We start from the raw sequence: 22390 nt of genomic DNA, 5'->3' as shown, positions 1-22390 counted from the left end.
TAGTATGGAACTGTGCACTCCACAGTTCCAGCAGTGTGAGATTTTGATATTGTTCAGATGTTTTGTTTTTTTGGTCTGTTTATTGAAAGAAGGGGTTCGGAAGATATACGTGAGGCTGTAAGGTAGAGAGAGCACTGTTACTTCTGCAGTGCCGATCCTGGTATAGAACTGTGCCCTCCACAGTTCCAGCAGTGTGTTATTTTGATGTTGTTCAGATGTTTTGTTTTTTTTTGGTCTGTTTATTGAAAGAAGGGGTTCGGAAGCCACACGTGAGGCTGTAAGAAGAGAGAGCACTGTTACTTTGGCAGTGCCGACCCTGGTATGGAACTGTGCACTCCACAGTTCCAACAGTGTGATATTTTGATGTTGTTCAGATGTTTTGTTTTTTTGGTCTGTTTATTGAAAGAAGGGGTTCGGAAGATATACGTGAGGCTGTAAGGTAGAGAGAGCACTGTTACTTCTGCAGTGCCGATCCTGGTATAGAACTGTGCCCTCTACAGTTCCAGCAGTGTGTTATTTTGATGTTGTTCAGATGTTTTGTTTTTTTTGGTCTGTTTATTGAAAGAAGGGGTTCGGAAGCCACACGTGAGGCTGTAAGAAGAGAGAGCACTGTTACTTCGGCGGTGCCGACCCTAGTATGGAACTGTGCACTCCACAGTTCCAGCAGTGTGATATTTTGATGTTGTTCAGATGTTTTGTTTTTTTTTGGTCTGTTTATTGAAAGAAGGGGTTCAAAAGCTACACGTGAGGCTGTAAGGTAGAGAGAGCACTGTTACATCTGCAGTGCCGACCCTGGTTAAATATATTTTTTTTTTATTCTGCATGTATGGAACGTTCCCTTTTTTTTAGTTTAGTTGGTGTAAGGAATATTAAAGCGGTTTTGAATGTTTTTTTTCAGTTGTGAAAAGAAGATGGTGGAAAGCAAGGGCTGTATGAACCTGAAATCTATCCGAAAACGTGTTGGAAGGGTGAAAGACAAGGTAATAATTAGTAAAAACTTACCTAGAAGTTTAAATTTAGAACTGTTACACTATAGGTATTTTTAAGTTATTCAGTAATCGGAGGCGGTGTACGTGAAGACACTGTTTAACTGAAACACTCCGTACTTTTACCAGATATTATCGATAACATTTACTATAACAAATCTTTTTTTTTCTTTAATTCTTTCTTTATACTTGTAAAATATACAATCCTTAAGCCGAATGACCCTAGTAATCTCCTAGGTTATTAGAAAAAGGTTTAAAAATCTTTGTATGGAACTGTGCACTTCACAGTTCCAGCAGGGTGATATTTTGATGTTGTTCAGATGTTTTGTTTTTTTTTGGTCTGTTTATTGAAAGAAGGGGTTCGGAAGCCACACGTGAGGCTGTAAGAAGAGAGAGCACTGTTACTTCGGCAGTGCCGACCCTGGTATGGAACTGTGCCCTCCAAAGTTCCAACAGTGTGATATTTTGATGTTGTTCAGATGTTTTGTTTTTTTGGTCTGTTTATTGAAAGAAGGGGTTCGGAAGCCACACGTGAGGCTGTAAGAAGAGAGAGCACTGTTACTTCGGCAGTGCCGACCCTAGTATGGAACTGTGCCCTCCACAGTTCCAGCAGTGTGATATTTAGATGTTGTTCAGATGTTTTGTTTTTGTTTGGTCTGTTTATTGAAAGAAGGGGTTCGGAAGCCACACGTTAAGCTGTAAGAAGAGAGAGCACTGTTACTTCGGCAGTGCCGACGCTGGTATAGAACTGTGCCCTCCACAGTTCCAGCAGTGTGTTATTTTGATGTTGTTCAGATGTTTTGTTTTTTTTTGGTCTGTTTATTGAAAGAAGGGGTTCGGAAGCCACACGTGAGGCTGTAAGAAGAGAGAGCACTGTTACTTCGGCAGTGCCGACCCTAGTATGGAACTGTGCACTCCACAGTTCCAGCAGTGTGAGATTTTGATATTGTTCAGCTGTTTTGTTTTTTTGGTCTGTTTATTGAAAGAAGGGGTTCGGAAGATATACGTGAGGCTGTAAGGTAGAGAGAGCACTGTTACTTCTGCAGTGCCGATCCTGGTATAGAACTGTGCCCTCCACAGTTCCAGCAGTGTGTTATTTTGATGTTGTTCAGATGTTTTGTTTTTTTTTGGTCTGTTTATTGAAAGAAGGGGTTCGGAAGACACACGTGAGGCTGTCAGAAGAGAGAGCACTGTTACTTCGGCAGTGCCGACCCTGGTATGGAACTGTGCACTCCACAGTTCCAGCAGTGTGATATTTTGATGTTGTTCAGATGTTTTGTTTTTTTTTTGGTCTGTTTATTGAAAGAAGGGGTTCAAAAGCTACACGTGAGGCTGTAAGGTAGAGAGAGCACTGTTACATCTGCAGTGCCGACCCTGGTTAAATATATTTTTTTTTTATTCTGCATGTATGGAACGTTCCCTTTTTTTTAGTTTAGTTGGTGTAAGGAATATTAAAGCGGTTTTGAATGTTTTTTTTCAGTTGTGAAAAGAAGATGGTGGAAAGCAAGGGCTGTATGAACCTGAAATCTATCCGAAAACGTGTTGGAAGGGTGAAAGACAAGGTAATAATTAGTAAAAACTTACCTAGAAGTTTAAATTTAGAACTGTTACACTATAGGTATTTTTAAGTTATTCAGTAATCGGAGGCGGTGTACGTGAAGACACTGTTTAATTGAAACACTCCGTACTTTTACCAGATATTATCGATAACATTTACTATAACAAATCTTTTTTTTTCTTTAATTCTTTCTTTATTGTTGTAAAATATACAATCCTTAAGCCGAATGACCCTAGTAATCTCCTAGGTTATTAGAAAAAGGTTTAAAAATCTTTGTATGGAACTGTGCACGTCACAGTTCCAGCAGTGTGTTATTTTCATGTTGTTCAGATGTTTTGTTTTTTTTTGGTCTGTTTATTGAAAGAAGGGGTTCGGAAGCCACACGTGAGGCTGTAAGAAGAGAGAGCACTGTTACTTCGGCAGTGCCGACCCTGGTATGGAACTGTGCCCTCCACAGTTCCAACAGTGTGATATTTTGATGTTGTTCAGATGTTTTGTTTTTTTGGTCTGTTTATTGAAAGAAGGGGTTCGGAAGCCACACGTGAGGCTGTAAGAAGAGAGAGCACTGTTACTTCGGCAGTGCCGACCCTAGTATGGAACTGTGCACTCCACAGTTCCAGCAGTGTGATATTTAGATGTTGTTCAGATGTTTTGTTTTTTTTTGGTCTGTTTATTGAAAGAAGGGGTTCGGAAGATATACGTGAGGCTGTAAGGTAGAGAGAGCACTGTTACTTCTGCAGTGCCGATCCTGGTATAGAACTGTGCCCTCCACAGTTCCAACAGTGTGTTATTTTGATGTTGTTCAGATGTTTTGTTTTTTTTGGTCTGTTTATTGAAAGAAGGGGTTCGGAAGCCACACGTTAAGCTGTAAGAAGAGAGAGCACTGTTACTTCGGCAGTGCCGACCCTGGTATGGAACTGTGCCCTCCACAGTTCCAACAGTGTGATATTTTGATGTTGTTCAGATGTTTTGTTTTTTTGGTCTGTTTATTGAAAGAAGGTGTTCGGAAGCTACACGTGAGGTTGTAAGATAGAGAGAGCACTGTTACTTCTGCAGTGCCGATCCTGGTATAGAACTGTGCCCTCCACAGTTCCAGCAGTGTGTTATTTTGATGTTGTTCAGATGTTTTGTTTTTTTTGGTCTGTTTATTGAAAGAAGGGGTTCGGAAGCCACACGTGAGGCTGTAAGAAGAGAGAGCACTGTTACTTCGGCAGTGCCGACCCTAGTATGGAACTGTGCACTCCACAGTTCCAGCAGTGTGAGATTTTGATATTGTTCAGCTGTTTTGTTTTTTTGGTCTGTTTATTGAAAGAAGGGGTTCGGAAGATATACGTGAGGCTGTAAGGTAGAGAGAGCACTGTTACTTCTGCAGTGCCGATCCTGGTATAGAACTGTGCCCTCCACAGTTCCAGCAGTGTGTTATTTTGATGTTGTTCAGATGTTTTGTTTTTTTTTGGTCTGTTTATTGAAAGAAGGGGTTCGGAAGCCACACGTGAGGCTGTAAGAAGAGAGAGCACTGTTACTTCGGCAGTGCCGACCCTGGTATGGAACTGTGCACTCCACAGTTCCAACAGTGTGATATTTTGATGTTGTTCAGATGTTTTGTTTTTTTGGTCTGTTTATTGAAAGAAGGGGTTCGGAAGATATACGTGAGGCTGTAAGGTAGAGAGAGCACTGTTACTTCTGCAGTGCCGATCCTGGTATAGAACTGTGCCCTCTACAGTTCCAGCAGTGTGTTATTTTGATGTTGTTCAGATGTTTTGTTTTTTTTGGTCTGTTTATTGAAAGAAGGGGTTCGGAAGCCACACGTGAGGCTGTAAGAAGAGAGAGCACTGTTACTTCGGCGGTGCCGACCCTAGTATGGAACTGTGCACTCCACAGTTCCAGCAGTGTGATATTTTGATGTTGTTGAGATGTTTTGTTTTTTTTTGGTCTGTTTATTGAAAGAAGGGGTTCAAAAGCTACACGTGAGGCTGTAAGGTAGAGAGAGCACTGTTACATCTGCAGTGCCGACCCTGGTTAAATATATTTTTTTTTTATTCTGCATGTATGGAACGTTCCCTTTTTTTTAGTTTAGTTGGTGTAAGGAATATTAAAGCGGTTTTGAATGTTTTTTTTCAGTTGTGAAAAGAAGATGGTGGAAAGCAAGGGCTGTATGAACCTGAAATCTATCCGAAAACGTGTTGGAAGGGTGAAAGACAAGGTAATAATTAGTAAAAACTTACCTAGAAGTTTAAATTTAGAACTGTTACACTATAGGTATTTTTAAGTTATTCAGTAATCGGAGGCGGTGTACGTGAAGACACTGTTTAACTGAAACACTCCGTACTTTTACCAGATATTATCGATAACATTTACTATAACAAATCTTTTTTTTTCTTTAATTCTTTCTTTATACTTGTAAAATATACAATCCTTAAGCCGAATGACCCTAGTAATCTCCTAGGTTATTAGAAAAAGGTTTAAAAATCTTTGTATGGAACTGTGCACTTCACAGTTCCAGCAGGGTGATATTTTGATGTTGTTCAGATGTTTTGTTTTTTTTTGGTCTGTTTATTGAAAGAAGGGGTTCGGAAGCCACACGTGAGGCTGTAAGAAGAGAGAGCACTGTTACTTCGGCAGTGCCGACCCTGGTATGGAACTGTGCCCTCCAAAGTTCCAACAGTGTGATATTTTGATGTTGTTCAGATGTTTTGTTTTTTTGGTCTGTTTATTGAAAGAAGGGGTTCGGAAGCCACACGTGAGGCTGTAAGAAGAGAGAGCACTGTTACTTCGGCAGTGCCGACCCTAGTATGGAACTGTGCCCTCCACAGTTCCAGCAGTGTGATATTTAGATGTTGTTCAGATGTTTTGTTTTTGTTTGGTCTGTTTATTGAAAGAAGGGGTTCGGAAGCCACACGTTAAGCTGTAAGAAGAGAGAGCACTGTTACTTCGGCAGTGCCGACGCTGGTATAGAACTGTGCCCTCCACAGTTCCAGCAGTGTGTTATTTTGATGTTGTTCAGATGTTTTGTTTTTTTTTGGTCTGTTTATTGAAAGAAGGGGTTCGGAAGCCACACGTGAGGCTGTAAGAAGAGAGAGCACTGTTACTTCGGCAGTGCCGACCCTAGTATGGAACTGTGCACTCCACAGTTCCAGCAGTGTGAGATTTTGATATTGTTCAGCTGTTTTGTTTTTTTGGTCTGTTTATTGAAAGAAGGGGTTCGGAAGAAATACGTGAGGCTGTAAGGTAGAGAGAGCACTGTTACTTCTGCAGTGCCGATCCTGGTATAGAACTGTGCCCTCCACAGTTCCAGCAGTGTGTTATTTTGATGTTGTTCAGATGTTTTGTTTTTTTTTGGTCTGTTTATTGAAAGAAGGGGTTCGGAAGACACACGTGAGGCTGTCAGAAGAGAGAGCACTGTTACTTCGGCAGTGCCGACCCTGGTATGGAACTGTGCACTCCACAGTTCCAGCAGTGTGATATTTTGATGTTGTTCAGATGTTTTGTTTTTTTTTTGGTCTGTTTATTGAAAGAAGGGGTTCAAAAGCTACACGTGAGGCTGTAAGGTAGAGAGAGCACTGTTACATCTGCAGTGCCGACCCTGGTTAAATATATTTTTTTTTTATTCTGCATGTATGGAACGTTCCCTTTTTTTTAGTTTAGTTGGTGTAAGGAATATTAAAGCGGTTTTGAATGTTTTTTTTCAGTTGTGAAAAGAAGATGGTGGAAAGCAAGGGCTGTATGCACCTGAAATCTATCCGAAAACGTGTTGGAAGGGTGAAAGACAAGGTAATAATTAGTAAAAACTTACCTAGAAGTTTAAATTTAGAACTGTTACACTATAGGTATTTTTAAGTTATTCAGTAATCGGAGGCGGTGTACGTGAAGACACTGTTTAACTGAAACACTCCGTACTTTTACCAGATATTATCGATAACATTTACTATAACAAATCTTTTTTTTTCTTTAATTCTTTCTTTATACTTGTAAAATATACAATCCTTAAGCCGAATGACCCTAGTAATCTCCTAGGTTATTAGAAAAAGGTTTAAAAATCTTTGTATGGAACTGTGCACTTCACAGTTCCAGCAGGGTGATATTTTGATGTTGTTCAGATGTTTTGTTTTTTTTTGGTCTGTTTATTGAAAGAAGGGGTTCGGAAGCCACACGTGAGGCTGTAAGAAGAGAGAGCACTGTTACTTCGGCAGTGCCGACCCTGGTATGGAACTGTGCCCTCCAAAGTTCCAACAGTGTGATATTTTGATGTTGTTCAGATGTTTTGTTTTTTTGGTCTGTTTATTGAAAGAAGGGGTTCGGAAGCCACACGTGAGGCTGTAAGAAGAGAGAGCACTGTTACTTCGGCAGTGCCGACCCTAGTATGGAACTGTGCCCTCCACAGTTCCAGCAGTGTGATATATAGATGTTGTTCAGATGTTTTGTTTTTGTTTGGTCTGTTTATTGAAAGAAGGGGTTCGGAAGCCACACGTTAAGCTGTAAGAAGAGAGAGCACTGTTACTTCGGCAGTGCCGACCCTGGTATGGAACTGTGCCCTCCACAGTTCCAACAGTGTGATATTTTGATGTTGTTCAGATGTTTTGTTTTTTTGGTCTGTTTATTGAAAGAAGGGGTTCGGAAGCTACACGTGAGGTTGTAAGATAGAGAGAGCACTGTTACTTCTGCAGTGCCGATCCTGGTATAGAACTGTGCCCTCCACAGTTCCAGCAGTGTGTTATTTTGATGTTGTTCAGATGTTTTGTTTTTTTTTGGTCTGTTTATTGAAAGAAGGGGTTCGGAAGCCACACGTGAGGCTGTAAGAAGAGAGAGCACTGTTACTTCGGCAGTGCCGACCCTAGTATGGAACTGTGCACTCCACAGTTCCAGCAGTGTGAGATTTTGATATTGTTCAGCTGTTTTGTTTTTTGGTCTGTTTATTGAAAGAAGGGGTTCGGAAGACACACGTGAGGCTGTAAGAAGAGAGAGCACTGTTACTTCGGCAGTGCCGACCCTGGTATGGAACTGTGCACTCCACAGTTCCAGCAGTGTGATATTTTGATGTTGTTCAGATGTTTTGTTTTTTTTTGGTCTGTTTATTGAAAGAAGGGGTTCAAAAGCTACACGTGAGGCTGTAAGGTAGAGAGAGCACTGTTACAGCTGCAGTGCCGACCCTGGTTAAATATATTTTTTTTTTATTCTGCATGTATGGAACGTTCCCTTTTTTTTAGTTTAGTTGGTGTAAGGAATATTAAAGCGGTTTTGAATGTTTTTTTTCAGTTGTGAAAAGAAGATGGTGGAAAGCAAGGGCTGTATGAACCTGAAATCTATCCGAAAACGTGTTGGAAGGGTGAAAGACAAGGTAATAATTAGTAAAAACTTACCTAGAAGTTTAAATTTAGAACTGTTACACTATAGGTATTTTTAAGTTATTCAGTAATCGGAGGCGGTGTACGTGAAGACACTGTTTAACTGAAACACTCCGCACTTTTACCAGATATTATCGATAACATTTAATATAACAAATTTTTTTTTTCTCTTAATTCTTTCTTTATACTTGTAAAATATACAATCCTTAAGCCGAATGACAGTAGTCATCTCCTAGTTTATTAGAAAAAAGTTTAAAAATCTTTGTATGCAACTGTGCAATCCACAGTTCCAGCAGTGTGTTATTTTGATGTTGTTCAGATGTTTTGTTTTTTTTGGAACTGTGGAGGGCACAGTTCTATACCAGGATCGGCACTGCAGAAGTAACAGTGCTCTCTCTACCTTACAGCCTCACGTATATCTTCCGAACCCCTTCTTTCAATAAACAGACCAAAAAAACAAAACATCTGAACAACATCAAAATAACACACTGCTGGAACTGTGGAGGGCACAGTTCTATACCAGGATCGGCACTGCAGAAGTAACAGTGCTCTCTCTACCTTACAGCCTCACGTGTATCTTCCGAACCCCTTCTTTCAATAAACAGACCAAAAAAAACAAAACATCTGAACAATATCAAAATCTCGTACTGCTGGAACTGCGGAGGGCACAGTTCTATAACCGGATTGGCACTGCAGAAGTAACAGTGCTCTCTCTACCGTACAGCCTCACGTGTAGCTTCCGAACCCCTTCTTTCAATAAACAGACCAAAAAAAAACAAAACATCTGAACAACATCAAAATATCACACTGTTGGAACTGTGGAGTGCACAGTTCCATACAAAGATTTTTAAACCTTTTTCTAATAACCTAGGAGATTACTACTGTCATTCGGCTTAAGGATTGTATATTTTACAAGTATAAAGAAAGAATTAATGAAAAAAAAAGATTTGTTATAGTCAATGTTATCGATAATATCTGGTAAAAGTACGGAGTGTTTCAGTTAAACAGTGTCTTCACGTACACCGCCTCCGATTACTGAATAACTTAAAAATACCTATAGTGTAACAGTTCTAAATTTAAATTTCTAGGTAAGTTTTTACTAATTATTACCTTGTCTTTCACCCTTCCTACACGTTTTCGGATAGATTTCAGGTTCATACCGCCCTTGCTTTCCACCATCTTCTTTTCACAACTGAAAAAAAACCATGCAAAACCGTTTTAATATTCCTTATACCAACTAAACTAAAAAAAAGGGAACGTTACATACATGCAGAATAAAAAAATATATACATTTAACAAGGGTCGGCACTGCATATGGTACAGTGCTCTCTCTATCTTACAGCCTCACGTGTAGCTTCCGAACCCCTTCTTTCAATAAACAGACCAAAAAAACTAAACATCTGAACAACATCAAAATAACACACTGCTGGAACTGTGGAGGGCACAGTTCTATACCAGGATCGGCACTGCAGAAGTAACAGTGCTCTCTCTATCTTACAGCCTCACGTGTAGCTTCGTAACCCCTTCTTTCAATAAACAGACCAAAAAAACAAAACATCTGAACAACATCAAAATATCACACTGTTGGAACTGTGGAGGGCACAGTTCCATACCAGGGTCGGCACTGCCGAAGTAATAGTGCTCTCTCTTCTTACAGCTTAACGTGTGGCTTCCGAACCCCTTCTTTCAATAAACAGACCAAAAAAACTAAACATCTGAACAACATCAAAATAACACACTGCTGGAACTGTGGAGGGCACAGTTCTATACCAGGATCGGCACTGCAGAAGTAAAAGTGCTCTCTCTACCTTACAGCCTCACGTATATCTTCCGAACCCCTTCTTTCAATAAACAGACCAAAAAAACAAAACATCTGAACAATATCAAAATCTCACACTGCTGGAACTGTGGAGTGCACAGTACCATACTAGGGTCGGCACTGCCGAAGTAACAGTGCTCTCTCTTCTTACAGCCTCACGTGTGGCTTCCGAACCCCTTCTTTCAATAAACAGACCAAAAAAAACAAAACATCTGAACAACATCAAAATAACACACTGCTGGAACTGTGGAGGGCACAGTTCTATACCAGGATCGGCACTGCAGAAGTAACAGTGCTCTCTCTATCTTACAGACTCACGTGTAGCTTCCGAACCCCTTCTTTCAATAAACAGACCAAAAAAACAAAACATCTGAACAACATCAAAATATCACACTGCTGTAACTGTGGAGGGCACAGTTCCATACAAAGATTTTTATATCTTTTTCTAATAATTTAGGAGATGACTACTGTCATTAGGCTTAAGGATTGTATATTGTACAAGTATAAAGTTAGAATTAAAGAAAAAAAAAGATTTGTTATAGTAAATGTTATCGATAATATCTGGTAGAAGTACGGGGTGTTTCAGTTAAACAGTGCCTTCACGTACACCGCCTCCGATTACTGAATAACTTAAAAATACCTATAGTGTAACAGTTCTAAATTTAAATTTCTAGGTAAATTTTTACTAATTATTACCTTGTCTTTCACCCTTCCAACACGTTTTCGGATAGATTTCAGGTTCATACAGCCCTTGCTATCCACCATCTTCTTTTCACAACTGAAAAAAAACATTCAAAACCGCTTTAATATTCCTTATAAAAACTAAACTAAAAAAAAGGGAACGTTCCATACATGCAGAATAAAAAAAAATATATATTTAACCAGGGTCGGCACTGCAGATATAACAGTGCTCTCTCTACCTTACAGCCTCACGTGTATCTTCCGAACCCCTTCTTTCAATAAACAGACCAAAAAAAAACAAAACATCTGAACAATATCAAAATCTCACACTGCTGGAACTGCGGAGGGCACAGTTCTATAACAGGATCGGCACTGCAGAAGTACCAGTGCTCTCTCTACCTTACAGCCTCACGTGTAGCTTCCGAACCCCTTCTTTCAATAAACAGACCCAAAAAATAACAAAACATCTGAACAACATCAAAATATCACCCTGCTGGAACTGTGAAGTGCACAGTTCCATACAAAGATTTTTAAACCTTTTTCTAATAACCTAGGAGATTACTAGGGTCATTCGGCTTAAGGATTGTATATTTTACAAGTATAAAGAAAGAATTAAAGAAAAAAAAAGATTTGTTATAGTAAATGTTATCGATAATATCTGGTAAAAGTACGGAGTGTTTCAGTTAAACAGTGTCTTCACGTACACCGCCTCCGATTACTGAATAACTTAAAAATACCTATAGTGTAACAGTTCTAAATTTAAACTTCTAGGTAAGTTTTTACTAATTATTACCTTGTCTTTCACCCTTCCAACACGTTTTCGGATAGATTTCAGGTTCATACAGCCCTTGCTTTCCACCATCTTCTTTTCACAACTGAAAAAAAACATTCAAAACCGCTTTAATATTCCTTACACCAACTAAACTAAAAAAAAGGGAACGTTCCATACATGCAGAATAAAAAAAAAATATATTTAACCAGGGTCGGCACTGCAGATGTAACAGTGCTCTCTCTACCTTACAGCCTCACGTGTAGCTTTTGAACCCCTTCTTTCAATAAACAGACCAAAAAAAAACAAAACATCTGAACAACATCAAAATATCACACTGCTAGAACTGTGGAGTGCACAGTTCCATACTAGGGTCGGCACCGCCGAAGTAACAGTGCTCTCTCTTCTTACAGCCGCACGTGTGGCTTCCGAACCCCTTCTTTCAATAAACAGACCAAAAAAACAAAACATCTGAACAACATCAAAATATCACACTGTTGGAACTGTGGAGGGCACAGTTCCATACCAGGGTCGGCACTGCCGAAGTAACAGTGCTCTCTCTTCTTACAGCTTAACGTGTGGCTTCCGAACCCCTTCTTTCAATAAACAGACCAAAAAAAAACAAAACATCTGAACAACATCAAAATAACACACTGCTGGAACTGTGGAGGGCACAGTTCCATACAAAGATTTATATATCTTTTTCTAATAATTTAAGAGATGACTACTGTCATTAGGCTTAAGGATTGTATATTGTACAAGTATAAAGTTAGAATTAAAGAAAAAAAAAGATTTGTTATAGTAAATGTTATCGATAATATCTGGTAAAAGTACGGAGTGTTTCAGTTAAACAGTGTCTTCACGTACACCGCCTCCGATTACTGAATAACTTAAAAATACCTATAGTGTAACAGTTCTAAATTTAAATTTCTAGGTAAGTTTTTACTAATTATTACCTTGTCTTTCACCCTTCCAACACGTTTTCGGATAGATTTCAGTTTCATACAGCCGTTGCTTTCCACCATCTTCTTTTCACAACTGAAAAAAAACATTCAAAACCGCTTTAATATTCCTTATAAAAACTAAACTAAAAAAAAGGGAACGTTCCATACATGCAGAATAAAAAAAAATATATATTTAACCAGGGTCGGCACTGCAGATGTAACAGTGCTCTCTCTACCTTACAGCCTCACGTGTATCTTCCGAACCCCTTCTTTCAAAAAACAGACCAAAAAAAACAAAACATCTGAACAATATCAAAATCTCGTACTGCTGGAACTGCGGAGGGCACAGTTCTATAACAGGATTGGCACTGCAGAAGTAACAGTGTGTGTTGTTCAGATGTTTTGTTTTTTTGGTCTGTTTATTGAAAGAAGGGGTTCGGAAGCCACACGTTAAGCTGTAAGAAGAGAGAGCACTGTTACTTCGGCAGTGCCGACCCTGGTATGGAACTGTGCCCTCCACAGTTCCAACAGTGTGATATTTTGATGTTGTTCAGATGTTTTGTTTTTTTGGTCTGTTTATTGAAAGAAGGGGTTCGGAAGCTTCACGTGAGGTTGTAAGATAGAGAGAGCACTGTTACTTCTGCAGTGCCGATCCTGGTATAGAACTGTGCCCTCCACAGTTCCAGCAGTGTGTTATTTTGATGTTGTTCAGATGTTTTGTTTTTTTTGGTCTGTTTATTGAAAGAAGGGGTTCGGAAGATATACGTGAGGCTGTAAGGTAGAGAGAGCACTGTTACTTCTGCAGTGCCGATCCTTGTATAGAACTGTGCCCTCCACAGTTCCAGCAGTGTGTTATTTTGATGTTGTTCAGATGTTTTGTTTTTTTTTGGTCTGTTTATTGAAAGAAGGGGTTCGGAAGCCACACGTGAGGCTGTAAGAAGAGAGAGCACTAATACTTCGGCAGTGCCGACCCTAGTATGGAACTGTGCCCTCCACAGTTCCAGCAGTGTGATATTTTGATGTTGTTCAGATGTTTTGTTTTTTTGGTCTGTTTATTGAAAGAAGGGGTTCGGAAGATATACGTGAGGCTGTAAGGTAGAGAGAGCACTGTTACTTCTGCAGTGCCGATCCTGGTATAGAACTGTGCCCTCCACAGTTCCAGCAGTGTGTTATTTTGATGTTGTTCAGATGTTTTGTTTTTTTTGGTCTGTTTATTGAAAGAAGGGGTTCGGAAGCCACACGTGAGGCTGTAAGAAGAGAGAGCACTGTTACTTCGGCAGTGCCGACCCTGGTATGGAACTGTGCCCTCCACAGTTCCAACAGTGTGATATTTTGATGTTGTTCAGATGTTTTGTTTTTTTGGTCTGTTTATTGAAAGAAGGGGTTCGGAAGCTACACGTGAGGTTGTAAGATAGAGAGAGCACTGTTACTTCGGCAGTGCCGACCCTGGTATGGAACTGTGCCCTCCACAGTTCCAACAGTGTGATATTTTGATGTTGTTCAGATGTTTTGTTTTTTTGGTCTGTTTATTGAAAGAAGGGGTTCGGAAGATATACGTGAGGCTGTAAGGTAGAGAGAGCACTGTTACTTCTGCAGTGCCGATCCTGGTATAGAACTGTGCCCTCCACAGTTCCAGCAGTGTGTTATTTTGATGTTGTTCAGATGTTTTGTTTTTTTTGGTCTGTTTATTGAAAGAAGGGGTTCAAAAGCTACACGTGAGGCTGTATGGTAGAGAGAGCACTGTTACATCTGCAGTGCCGACCCTGGTTAAATATATTTTTTTTTTATTCTGCATGTATGGAACGTTCCCTTTTTTTTAGTTTAGTTGGTGTAAGGAATATTAAAGCGGTTTTGAATGTTTTTTTCAGTTGTGAAAAGAAGATGGTGGAAAGCAAGGGCTGTATGAACTTGAAATCTATCCGAAAACGTGTTGGAAGGGTGAAAGACAACGTAATAATTAGTAAAAACTTACCTAGAAGTTTAAATTTAGAACTGTTACACTATAGGTATTTTTAAGTTATTCAGTAATCGGAGGCGGTGTACGTGAAGACACTGTTTAACTGAAACACTCCGTACTTTTACCAGATATTATCGATAACATTTACTATAACAAATCATTTTTTTTCTTTAATTCTTTCTTTATACTTGTAAAATATACAATCCTTAAGCCGAATGACCCTAGTAATCTCCTAGGTTATTAGAAAAAGGTTTAAAAATATTTGTATGGAACTGTGCACTTCACAGTTCCAGCAGGGTGATATTTTGATGTTGTTCAGATATTTTGTTTTTTTTTGGTCTGTTTATTGAAAGAAGGGGTTCGGAAGCCACACGTGAGGCTGTAAGAAGAGAGAGCACTGTTACTTCGGCAGTGCCGACCCTAGTATGGAACTGTGCCCTCCACAGTTCCAGCAGTGTGATATTTAGATGTTGTTCAGATGTTTTGTTTTTGTTTGGTCTGTTTATTGAAAGAAGGGGTTCGGAAGCCACACGTTAAGCTGTAAGAAGAGAGAGCACTGTTACTTCGGCAGTGCCGACCCTGGTATGGAACTGTGCCCTCCACAGTTCCAACAGTGTGATATTTTGATGTTGTTCAGATGTTTTGTTTTTTTGGTCTGTTTATTGAAAGAAGGGGTTCGGAAGCTTCACGTGAGGTTGTAAGATAGAGAGAGCACTGTTACTTCTGCAGTGCCGATCCTGGTATAGAACTGTGCCCTCCACAGTTCCAGCAGTGTGTTATTTTGATGTTGTTCAGATGTTTTTTTTTTTTTGGTCTGTTTATTGAAAGAAGGGTTTCGGAAGCCACACGTGAGGCTGTAAGAAGAGAGAGCACTGTTACTTCGGCGGTGCCGACCCTAGTATGGAACTGTGCCCTCCACAGTTCCAACAGTGTGATATTTTGATGTTGTTCAGATGTTTTGTTTTTTTGGTCTGTTTATTGAAAGAAGGGTTTCGGAAGCCACACGTGAGGCTGTAAGAAGAGAGAGCACTGTTACTTCGGCGGTGCCGACCCTAGTATGGAACTGTGCACTCCACAGTTCCAGCAGTGTGATATTTTGATGTTGTTCAGATGTTTTGTTTTTTTTTGGTCTGTTTATTGAAAGAAGGGGTTCAAAAGCTACACGTGAGGCTGTAAGGTAGAGAGAGCACTGTTACATCTGCAGTGCCGACCCTGGTTAAATATAATTTTTTTTTATTCTGCATGTATGGAACGTTCCTTTTTTTTTAGTTTAGTTGGTGTAAGGAATATTAAAGCGGTTTTGAATGTTTTTTTTCAGTTGTGAAAAGAAGATGGTGGAAAGCAAGGGCTGTATGAACTTGAAATCTATCCGAAAACGTGTTGGAAGGGTGAAAGACAACGTAATAATTAGTAAAAACTTACCTAGAAGTTTAAATTTAGAACTGTTACACTATAGGTATTTTTAAGTTATTCAGTAATCGGAGGCGGTGTACGTGAAGACACTGTTTAACTGAAACACTCCGTACTTTTACCAGATATTATCGATAACATTTACTATAACAAATCTTTTTTTTTCTTTAATTCTTTCTTTATACTTGTAAAATATACAATCCTTAAGCCGAATGACCCTAGTAATCTCCTAGGTTATTAGAAAAAGGTTTAAAAATCTTTGTATGGAACTGTGCACTTCACAGTTCCAGCAGGGTGATATTTTGATGTTGTTCAGATGTTTTGTTTTTTTTTGGTCTGTTTATTGAAAGAAGGGGTTCGGAAGCCACACGTGAGGCTGTAAGAAGAGAGAGCACTGTTACTTCGGCAGTGCCGACCCTAGTATGGAACTGTGCCCTCCACAGTTCCAGCAGTGTGATATTTAGATGTTGTTCAGATGTTTTGTTTTTGTTTGGTCTGTTTATTGAAAGAAGGGGTTCGGAAGCCACACGTGAGGCTGTAAGAAGAGAGAGCACTGTTACTTCGGCAGTGCCGACCCTGGTATGGAACTGTTCCCTCCACAGTTCCAACAGTGTGATATTTTGATGTTGTTCAGATGTTTTGTTTTTTTGGTCTGTTTATTGAAAGAAGGGGTTCGGAAGCTACACGTGAGGTTGTAAGATAGAGAGAGCACTGTTACTTCTGCAGTGCCGATCCTGGTATAGAACTGTGCCCTCCACAGTTCCAGCAGTGTGTTATTTTGATGTTGTTCAGATGTTTTGTTTTTTTTGGTCTGTTTATTGAAAGAAGGGGTTCGGAAGATATACGTGAGGCTGTAAGGTAGAGAGAGCACTGTTACTTCTGCAGTGCCGATCCTTGTATAGAACTGTGCCCTCCACAGTTCCAGCAGTGTGTTATTTTGATGTTGTTCAGATGTTTTGTTTTTTTTTGGTCTGTTTATTGAAAGAAGGGGTTCGGAAGATATACGTGAGGCTGTAAGGTAGAGAGAGCACTGTTACTTCTGCAGTGCCGATCCTGGTATAGAACTGTGCCCTCCACAGTTCCAGCAGTGTGTTATTTTGATGTTGTTCAGATGTTTTGTTTTTTTTGGTCTGTTTATTGAAAGAAGGGTTTCGGAAGCCACACGTGAGGCTGTAAGAAGAGAGAGCATTGTTACTTCGGCGGTGCCGACCCTAGTATGGAACTGTGCACTCCACAGTTCCAGCAGTGTGATATTTTGATGTTGTTCAGATGTTTTGTTTTTTTTTGGTCTGTTTATTGAAAGAAGGGGTTCAAAAGCTACACGTGAGGCTGTAAGGTAGAGAGAGCACTGTTACATCTGCAGTGCCGACCCTGGTTAAATATATTTTTTTTTTATTCTGCATGTATGGAACGTTCCCTTTTTTTTAGTTTAGTTGGTGTAAGGAATATTAAAGCGGTTTTGAATGTTTTTTTTCAGTTGTGAAAAGAAGATGGTGGAAAGCAAGGGCTGTATGAACCTGAAATCTATCCGAAAACGTGTTGGAAGGGTGAAAGACAACGTAATAATTAGTAAAAACTTACCTAGAAGTTTAAATTTAGAACTGTTACACTATAGGTATTTTTAAGTTATTCAGTAATCGGAGGCGGTGTACGTGAAGACACTGTTTAACTGAAACACTCCGTACTTTTACCAGATATTATCGATAACATTTACTATAACAAATCTTTTTTTTTCTTTAATTCTTTCTTTATACTTGTAAAATATACAATCCTTAAGCCGAATGACCCTAGTAATCTCCTAGGTTATTAGAAAAAGGTTTAAAAATATTTGTATGGAACTGTGCACTTCACAGTTCCAGCAGGGTGATATTTTGATGTTGTTCAGATGTTTTGTTTTTTTTTGGTCTGTTTATTGAAAGAAGGGGTTCGGAAGCCACACGTTAAGCTGTAAGAAGAGAGAGCACTGTTACTTCGGCAGTGCCGACCCTGGTATGGAACTGTGCCCTCCACAGTTCCAACAGTGTGATATTTTGATGTTGTTCAGATGTTTTGTTTTTTTGGTCTGTTTATTGAAAGAAGGGGTTCGGAAGCTACACGTGAGGTTGTAAGATAGAGAGAGCACTGTTACTTCTGCAGTGCCGATCCTGGTATAGAACTGTGCCCTCCACAGTTCCAGCAGTGTGTTATTTTGATGTTGTTCAGATGTTTTGTTTTTTTTGGTCTGTTTATTGAAAGAAGGGGTTCGGAAGATATACGTGAGGCTGTAAGGTAGAGAGAGCACTGTTACTTCTGCAGTGCCGACCCTGGTTAAATATATTTTTTTTTTATTCTGCATGTATGGAACGTTCCCTTTTTTTTAGTTTAGTTGGTGTAAGGAATATTAAAGCGGTTTTGAATGTTTTTTTTCAGTTGTGAAAAGAAGATGGTGGAAAGCAAGGGCTGTATGAACTTGAAATCTATCCGAAAACGTGTTGGAAGGGTGAAAGACAACGTAATAATTAGTAAAAACTTACCTAGAAGTTTAAATTTAGAACTGTTACACTATAGGTATTTTTAAGTTATTCAGTAATCGGAGGCGGTGTACGTGAAGACACTGTTTAACTGAAACACTCCGTACTTTTACCAGATATTATCGATAACATTTACTATAGCAAATCTTTTTTTTTCTTTAATTCTTTCTTTATACTTGTAAAATATACAATCCTTAAGCCGAATGATCCTAGTAATCTCCTAGGTTATTAGAAAAAGGTTTAAAAATCTTTGTATGGAACTGTGCACTTCACAGTTCCAGCAGGGTGATATTTTGATGTTGTTCAGATGTTTTGTTTTTTTTTGGTCTGTTTATTGAAAGAAGGGGTTCGGAAGCCACACGTGAGGCTGTAAGAAGAGAGAGCACTGTTACTTCGGCAGTGCCGACCCTAGTATGGAACTGTGCCCTCCACAGTTCCAGCAGTGTGATATTTAGATGTTGTTCAGATGTTTTGTTTTTGTTTGGTCTGTTTATTGAAAGAAGGGGTTCGGAAGCCACACGTGAGGCTGTAAGAAGAGAGAGCACTGTTACTTCGGCAGTGCCGACCCTGGTATGGAACTGTGCCCTCCACAGTTCCAACAGTGTGATATTTTGATGTTGTTCAGATGTTTTGTTTTTTTGGTCTGTTTATTGAAAGAAGGGGTTCGGAAGCTACACGTGAGGTTGTAAGATAGAGAGAGCACTGTTACTTCTGCAGTGCCGATCCTGGTATAGAACTGTGCCCTCCACAGTTCCAGCAGTGTGTTATTTTGATGTTGTTCAGATGTTTTGTTTTTTTTGGTCTGTTTATTGAAAGAAGGGGTTCGGAAGATATACGTGAGGCTGTAAGGTAGAGAGAGCACTGTTACTTCTGCAGTGCCGATCCTTGTATAGAACTGTGCCCTCCACAGTTCCAGCAGTGTGTTATTTTGATGTTGTTCAGATGTTTTGTTTTTTTTTGGTCTGTTTATTGAAAGAAGGGGTTCGGAAGATATACGTGAGGCTGTAAGGTAGAGAGAGCACTGTTACTTCTGCAGTGCCGATCCTGGTATAGAACTGTGCCCTCCACAGTTCCAGCAGTGTGTTATTTTGATGTTGTTCAGATGTTTTGTTTTTTTTGGTCTGTTTATTGAAAGAAGGGTTTCGGAAGCCACACGTGAGGCTGTAAGAAGAGAGAGCATTGTTACTTCGGCGGTGCCGACCCTAGTATGGAACTGTGCACTCCACAGTTCCAGCAGTGTGATATTTTGATGTTGTTCAGATGTTTTGTTTTTTTTTGGTCTGTTTATTGAAAGAAGGGGTTCAAAAGCTACACGTGAGGCTGTAAGGTAGAGAGAGCATTGTTACATCTGCAGTGCCGACCCTGGTTAACTATATTTTTTTTTTATTCTGCATGTATGGAACGTTCCCTTTTTTTTAGTTTAGTTGGTGTAAGGAATATTAAAGCGGTTTTGAATGTTTTTTTTCAGTTGTGAAAAGAAGATGGTGGAAAGCAAGGGCTGTATGAACCTGAAATCTATCCGAAAACGTGTTGGAAGGGTGAAAGACAACGTAATAATTAGTAAAAACTTACCTAGAAGTTTAAATTTAGAACTGTTACACTATAGGTATTTTTAAGTTATTCAGTAATCGGAGGCGGTGTACGTGAAGACACTGTTTAACTGAAACACTCCGTACTTTTACCAGATATTATCGATAACATTTACTATAACAAATCTTTTTTTTTCTTTAATTCTTTCTTTATACTTGTAAAATATACAATCCTTAAGCCGAATGACCCTAGTAATCTCCTAGGTTATTAGAAAAAGGTTTAAAAATATTTGTATGGAACTGTGCACTTCACAGTTCCAGCAGGGTGATATTTTGATGTTGTTCAGATGTTTTGTTTTTTTTTGGTCTGTTTATTGAAAGAAGGGGTTCGGAAGCCACACGTTAAGCTGTAAGAAGAGAGAGCACTGTTACTTCGGCAGTGCCGATCCTGGTATAGAACTGTGCCCTCCACAGTTCCAGCAGTGTGTTATTTTGATGTTGTTCAGATGTTTTGTTTTTTTGGTCTGTTTATTGAAAGAAGGGGTTCGGAAGATATACGTGAGGCTGTAAGGTAGAGAGAGCACTGTTACTTCTGCAGTGCCGATCCTTGTATAGAACTGTGCCCTCCACAGTTCCAGCAGTGTGTTATTTTGATGTTGTTCAGATGTTTTGTTTTTTTTTGGTCTGTTTATTGAAAGAAGGGGTTCGGAAGCCACACGTGAGGCTGTAAGAAGAGAGAGCACTGTTACTTCGGCAGTGCCGACCCTGGTATGGAACTGTGCCCTCCACAGTTCCAACAGTGTGATATTTTGATGTTGTTCAGATGTTTTGTTTTTTTGGTCTGTTTATTGAAAGAAGGGGTTCGGAAGATATACGTGAGGCTGTAAGGTAGAGAGAGCACTGTTACTTCTGCAGTGCCGACCCTGGTTAAATATATTTTTTTTTTATTCTGCATGTATGGAACGTTCCCTTTTTTTTAGTTTAGTTGGTGTAAGGAATATTAAAGCGGTTTTGAATGTTTTTTTTCAGTTGTGAAAAGAAGATGGTGGAAAGCAAGGGCTGTATGAACTTGAAATCTATCCGAAAACGTGTTGGAAGGGTGAAAGACAACGTAATAATTAGTAAAAACTGACCTAGAAGTTTAAATTTAGAACTGTTACACTATAGGTATTTTTAAGTTATTCAGTAATCGGAGGCGGTGTACGTGAAGACACTGTTTAACTGAAACACTCCGTACTTTTACCAGATATTATCGATAACATTTACTATAACAAATCTTTTTTTTTCTTTAATTCTTTCTTTATACTTGTAAAATATACAATCCTTAAGCCGAATGACCCTAGTAATCTCCTAGGTTATTAGAAAAAGGTTTAAAAATCATTGTATGGAACTGTGCACTTCACAGTTCCAGCAGGGTGATATTTTGATGTTGTTCAGATGTTTTGTTTTTTTTTGGTCTGTTTATTGAAAGAAGGGGTTCGGAAGCCACACGTGAGGCTGTAAGAAGAGAGAGCACTGTTACTTCGGCAGTGCCGACCCTAGTATGGAACTGTGCCCTCCACAGTTCCAGCAGTGTGATATTTAGATGTTGTTCAGATGTTTTGTTTTTGTTTGGTCTGTTTATTGAAAGAAGGGGTTCGGAAGCCACACGTGAGGCTGTAAGAAGAGAGAGCACTGTTACTTCTGCAGTGCCGACCCTGGTTAAATATATTTTTTTTTTATTCTGCATGTATGGAACGTTCCCTTTTTTTTAGTTTAGTTGGTGTAAGGAATATTAAAGCGGTTTTGAATGTTTTTTTTCAGTTGTGAAAAGAAGATGGTGGAAAGCAAGGGCTGTATGAACTTGAAATCTATCCGAAAACGTGTTGGAAGGGTGAAAGACAACGTAATAATTAGTAAAAACTTACCTAGAAGTTTAAATTTAGAACTGTTACACTATAGGTATTTTTAAGTTATTCAGTAATCGGAGGCGGTGTACGTGAAGACACTGTTTAACTGAAACACTCCGTACTTTTACCAGATATTATCGATAACATTTACTATAACAAATCTTTTTTTTTCTTTAATTCTTTCTTTATACTTGTAAAATATACAATCCTTAAGCCGAATGACCCTAGTAATCTCCTAGGTTATTAGAAAAAGGTTTAAAAATCTTTGTATGGAACTGTGCACTTCACAGTTCCAGCAGGGTGATATTTTGATGTTGTTCAGATGTTTTGTTTTTTTTTGGTCTGTTTATTGAAAGAAGGGGTTCGGAAGCCACACGTGAGGCTGTAAGAAGAGAGAGCACTGTTACTTCGGCAGTGCCGACCCTAGTATGGAACTGTGCCCTCCACAGTTCCAGCAGTGTGATATTTAGATGTTGTTCAGATGTTTTGTTTTTGTTTGGTCTGTTTATTGAAAGAAGGGGTTCGGAAGCCACACGTGAGGCTGTAAGAAGAGAGAGCACTGTTACTTCGGCAGTGCCGACCCTGGTATGGAACTGTGCCCTCCACAGTTCCAACAGTGTGATATTTTGATGTTGTTCAGATGTTTTGTTTTTTTGGTCTGTTTATTGAAAGAAGGGGTTCGGAAGCTACACGTGAGGTTGTAAGATAGAGAGAGCACTGTTACTTCTGCAGTGCCGATCCTGGTATAGAACTGTGCCCTCCACAGTTCCAGCAGTGTGTTATTTTGATGTTGTTCAGATGTTTTGTTTTTTTTGGTCTGTTTATTGAAAGAAGGGGTTCGGAAGATATACGTGAGGCTGTAAGGTAGAGAGAGCACTGTTACTTCTGCAGTGCCGATCCTTGTATAGAACTGTGCCCTCCACAGTTCCAGCAGTGTGTTATTTTGATGTTGTTCAGATGTTTTGTTTTTTTTTGGTCTGTTTATTGAAAGAAGGG

The 22390-nt window shown here is 39.4% G+C and overlaps 1 long non-coding RNA gene across 1 annotated transcript in view; it reads right to left on the bottom strand.

The window, feature by feature from the left end:
- The window catches only part of LOC142322891 (uncharacterized), a 75902-nt gene extending 63707 nt beyond the window's left edge, over positions 1-12195 (bottom strand). The window contains exons 1-3 of the long non-coding RNA XR_012755952.1: positions 12112-12195; positions 11180-11261; positions 10402-10483 (exon numbers count right to left, since the gene is read on the bottom strand). This is a non-coding gene — a long non-coding RNA (uncharacterized LOC142322891). The remainder of the gene's footprint in view (positions 1-10401; positions 10484-11179; positions 11262-12111) is intronic.
- Positions 12196-22390: the final 10195 nt, after the last annotated feature.

This window comes from Lycorma delicatula, chromosome 4 (genome assembly GCF_047948215.1).
Source record: "Lycorma delicatula isolate Av1 chromosome 4, ASM4794821v1, whole genome shotgun sequence".
In the NCBI taxonomy this organism is placed as follows: domain Eukaryota; kingdom Metazoa; phylum Arthropoda; class Insecta; order Hemiptera; family Fulgoridae; genus Lycorma; species Lycorma delicatula.
Note: the sequence above shows the minus strand (reverse complement) of the source record. Positions and strands in the feature narration are given on the sequence as shown.